Below are 5,211 nucleotides of genomic sequence, written 5' to 3' on the forward strand. Positions count from 1 at the left end.
ATGAACAAGAAAACAACCTTTATATTTATGTTTGTGCCACAAAAAACAAAATCTATTCCTTGTAAAATTAACTATCAATAATGATAATACAATTTTATTACGTAAAAATTCACAGAATTTATAAGAAAATTATAAATTTTGTGAAAAATTATTACACATTTCACTCAAATAGTCCATAAAAAGGACTGTCTCAATAAGTTTTTTTTTTTCAAATTGTGCAAAACCAGTGTTTGAGCATACATTATATTTTACATCAACTGTGGCAGACAATTTGCAAACACATTTACCATAACTTTAAATAAGAACTTTAAGCGTTATTGGCGCTGTTTGCTCTACAAAAAAGTTAAATATACCTTATTTTTAAATATGCATATGCAGTTATAGAAAAACAAACTATTTTTCTATTTCAATAAAATCTGAATTCAAGAAATTCCTGGAAAATCAATAACTTTGACTTATTTTACGCACAGAACTGTGCAGGAACTGAAGCTGAAACTGTACATCTTCAAACTGCATCATGTAATTGAAAAAAAGGAAAACAAAAAACTTGGAACTTTACATTGTCCACAACAAAAGGGGTAGTACTAGATCCATTCATCGTCAGCAATGTCTGAGATGAGAGTGAGGACACTGGGATTGACTGAACACTTTTTTTCTCCTTGGATTTAACCTTGGTGCCTCTCTCAGGATTTATGGAAAAGAAACACCTTTATGGAAGGGGGCAGTGAGAAGATTGAGAAAATTAACAAACTGAGATGGGATACCAGATTACTATGCTTGATAAATCCAAAAAAAAAAAAAAAAAAAAAAAAAAAAAGTGTCCTTAAAACCAAGAAATTTTACCGTTGGAGGAACTCCAGTGTTGATCGTAGTTCCACTGGTTAGTGTATGTTAAAGCAGTAATAACTGCCAAACATCAGGCAGATGGCGGAGGTGAAGGTTGTGATGTGGTCGTTGACAATCTTCTTGTCGATGCTCAACATGAATGTCTCAGCAGCGAAGCAGGAGGAACCTAGAAATAATAATAAAAAAAATTATTCAAACGCTTCATAACAGGCTTCAATGTCATATATTATATTTTATATATATATACACACACACACACACATCAGGAACTTGAAACAAATTGGAGGATGGACCTTGCCAATTGGTAGTAAACAAATAAATGGCTTGATAAAGTAATTAATGTGCCAATAAAAATATTACATAAAAAGGAAAGTAATTATAATGAGATTGGAAATAAAAGGGAAAATTAAATAATAGTGCTATTTTTAAATTAAACTAAAAATGATAAAATATTGATCTGTTAATGTATAATAAAATAAGTTGGTAAAGGTTTTTTTGGATGCTATATTTGGCACAATAATCAATCAAGCCATGTATTTAGTTCTTTTTTGATTGCCAATTAAGGCAGGATCCATCTTCAATAGTTACATACATTATAGGATAAATCATCTTACTGGCTAAGCTTCTGAGGTAGTGTTAGCCAGTGTTTCAGTATGTAAGCTATCAAATAAGTATGAATAAATGACTGAATGTAGTAAAGTCCTCTGGAATACACAAAATGTTATACAAATTGTGGGAAATGATACTTAACAAGCCAAGAGTACAATAACATTGCAGTTACATCTGAAAAAACATCAGTTGAATTTTGCTCAATTTACTTACCACAAACAATAATGAAGGGTGTTGGTGGCACTTTCTCCATCTGAATATCCTCTGCAAGGCTTGTTTTCTCAACATAGTGAAACAGAAGCGCTTCCTTCTCATCAAATGAGCCAGTAAAAGAAGCAGCATCTCAATGACTTCTTGGGAGCAACCACTGGACTGACCTCTTTCAGGCTGAAGCTTGAGAAGAGCATTCAGGACACGTTTGCTTTTTTGTGCATCAACATATTTTAGGAACTTTAACAGACGTGCCCCTTTTTTGTCTACATTGGCAAGGAAGGTTTCCATCAGATTCACACCAGTCAGCTCTTGGAAATGTGCTGGCATACCAACTTCATTGAAGAGAAAGGGCCATTCCTGGCATAGTTTCTGGATGCTTGCCCCTTTGTTGATGTCTTTACGCTGGGTGTAATAGGTGCACTTGACCAGTTCTTTCATGACATCTGTACTGTAGTTCTTTTTAAACATCTTCATTTCTTCTTTTTTTTTTTTCAAGCTGACTGACTCTCCACAGTCTCTAAGAGTGGCAAATGCTTTGGCTCCCAGCTAATACATCCATAGGTGTCTTGAACACTTGCTTTTTGTTCGACAGGTATTTCGTCGGTGTCATCATCTGATGCTGCTTTGCGCTTAATAAACTTTGGTGTGTCGGGTCTCTTGACATTTTCAACTCTTGCCTGAAGTTGCTTCACCAAAGAATGATATCCTGGTCCAATAACGTCACCATCAATAACATATTGCAGAGACTTTGGATACCTGCCCACCATCCTTTTTGCTATCCCTGTTATGTTGTGTTTGGTTGGATTCTTGCAAATCTTCATCATTCCAGAGACCACGATCCTTACCATTTCTCTTCGTTGTCTTGCACTAGGTCTTTTCTGCCTTTCCAAGTTCTGCATTAACTCCTCAGGGAGCCTCTGCCATGGTATTTCAAATTGCTCTAACCAGTTTGGTATTAATGGTGTACAGATTCCTGAAGATGATGTAGAGGTGGATGATGCTGGTGAAGAAGGAATTGAGGGTGCAGAGGGAAAGACAACCACTGGAGATGAATGCACAGCTATATAAAGATGATATGAAAGTATTAAACATTGAGTAATGCTTGCACAGTAACATTTATTTATTCTGGAAATAATAATGATCACATTATCATTAGACTCATAAAAATTCATACATGTATTCTAACCTCAACACCATTTTAACAAGTGTGCCATTGGGTGGTGTGGTGACATTGTTCTGTACTTACTATTTTGGGTCAAGGCAGCAACCAGTCTTCGGGCTTGTATGGGCTTTAACACTGGCAGCAAATTGTTTTCCGTGATGTACTTTAAATCATCTGTGGTTGCCGCACCAAGTGTTTTCAAAGTATCTTCAACAGACTTAAGTTGATTAGGAAGGTCCGGAAGCACTTCTGCTATCGCATCTCCTATGTTCTTTAGCAGCTGTGATTCAGCCATATCTGTTAATACACATAAACAAAGAGTTTGGTCTCTGGTCCAATGAAATTAAGACATTCAGTCTGACAAGATGCTGTGCTTCAGTGGAATAATCTGGTAACCGTTTTTCTCATAAGATGACAATGGCCACAAGTCAATCAGTTCACTGATGAGTCTGCACTCTAATCTGCTGGTGTCTTCTTTTACTGAGTACGTGTGGTAGTAAGAAATAAATTCAGCATCATAAACTCATGAGAAAATGAAGAGCTGAATCATCCTTAACAAAAATCAGCAGAAGTTCACCAAACTCCACTGACTCATCATACTTGATGACAAAAAACTGGCCCTTCCTGTAAGCAAGGCCATTGTACTGAACATCAACTGGAATCTTTGTATTCCTTTCAGTAAAACCACAATGTAAGACTGCGTCCTTAACTTGCTCACTGTAAAGCTCCAAGTAAAATGGTAAGCCATCTTTTATTTGCAATGCTGGAGCACTGACTGACCCAGCAGAAAGGAAGGCCTTAAACATTTGATGTCTCTCTAAAAGAGTCAAGCACAGTTTTTTTTTTATTTTTCAGATGCCTTGTGCATCTTTTGAAGTAACTGTGTTTGCTCTCAAAGCGCATAGTCCAAAGTCTGATGAGAGGTCCAAATTTTAGGATTAGCCCTGGATAATGTCGTAAGTAATGGTTTTTAGGTTGGTATTAGGAAACAATGCCTTTCTAGTTTCCAAATATTCTTGGATTAGAGCATCCAGATAAGTAACCTGGGCTTTGGTAATTTGCTGCGCACAAATTACAGTAAGTCAACAATGTCCTTGAGCTGCAACGTTAACTGCCAGACATCATCTTGAGGGATCCGCACTTTGTCTCCAATTATGAGAGGTAAAAGTCTCAAGAAGTTCCAATTTTAAACAGCTTGTCCACTAAGTTTTAATGTTTTTGTACTGACCTCACAAGGCTTGGATAATGTATCTGTTCCTTTGTATTTAAATGGCTTGATGCGCCTGTTCAGAACTGTGTAGGTGAAACATTTATTTGTGCAGGCAAAATATTTGAGGTAAAGAGCAAGGTCGTATGAGAGGACACCTTCAAAAATGTCATGACCGAGACATGGGGGCATGCCAGGTGTGCAAACATCAAAGTTTTGTAAAGAATTAAACACAGACCTAAACTTTATCCCCTGTACTTCTGACACGTCTTCCCTTTCCAGCTGTTCTGTGGCAGATCTATAGGAGTAATTCCATCTCAAATCAACCAATGAAAGAGAAATTTTCCACCATCACCTCTCAGATTTTGCTGATTTTTTCACCAATTGTTGATATTGCCATGAAAATAAAAACCCCCAATTTTTTTGTCCCAACACCCACTCGTTAAAAAATGGCAGCCATCTTAATTTTTGGCCTCAAAGTGCTTTAAGACATGCCACGCCCCTTTTTGAAATCCTTTTTTCCTTGATAACTCACTTGCTATATGTCATATGGAGACGGGTATATTTATGTAATTTTTCATGTAGATTCAGATTCTGCAATCGGAATTTGGCTATCTGCTGTGGTTATGGAGATATTTCTGAAAAACCATTTTTTGGGGTACCCCTTTTCGACCCCCCAGAACCCAAGGTCTGCATGTATATATGTTACTCAAAAAAATAGGGGTTACTTCACATCACCTTATCTTGAAAATAAATAAAAACCAGGGGTGTGTTATGCCCTGTTTTATAGAAATCATCAAAAATCAATTGTCCAGGTTTTGCAAATGTTTCATGATTTGATACACATTTTATATACAGAGAATGTACATGGATCTACACAATAGGCCTTATCTACCAGTAAATGTGTCATTTTATGGTGGTACATGTAAGATACATGTATCACTGTCAAACAGTATCCTGTAACTGAACCATTCAGGTTCATACTGATCAAAAAGTTGAATTATCTCCAACCAACTCCATGAGTGACCTCGCACTCAAGGAACTTGGTGATTGCATCATCTTTTTCTTGGTGCAAAATAAGTGCAGGAAAACAAAAGCATGTGAGTGTGTTTCATTTATGTTAATTTATTAACTGAAGCTTTCCAATGTAGTTTGTTATCTTAATCACAATCTG

The 5,211-nt window shown here is 36.4% G+C and overlaps 1 long non-coding RNA gene across 1 annotated transcript; it reads right to left on the minus strand.

Annotated features, from left to right (window-relative positions):
- Positions 1-2,588: 2,588 nt before the first annotated feature.
- On the minus strand, positions 2,589-4,354 carry LOC128518774 (uncharacterized). Its single transcript, XR_008357768.1, has 3 exons — positions 4,276-4,354; positions 2,915-3,127; positions 2,589-2,668 (listed from the first exon to the last, which is right to left on the minus strand). It is a non-coding gene; the product is annotated as an uncharacterized LOC128518774 (long non-coding RNA).
- Between the last annotated feature and the right edge of the window lie 857 nt (positions 4,355-5,211).

The sequence above is a fragment of the Clarias gariepinus genome, chromosome 3 (assembly GCF_024256425.1).
Source record: "Clarias gariepinus isolate MV-2021 ecotype Netherlands chromosome 3, CGAR_prim_01v2, whole genome shotgun sequence".
NCBI lineage: Eukaryota > Metazoa > Chordata > Actinopteri > Siluriformes > Clariidae > Clarias > Clarias gariepinus.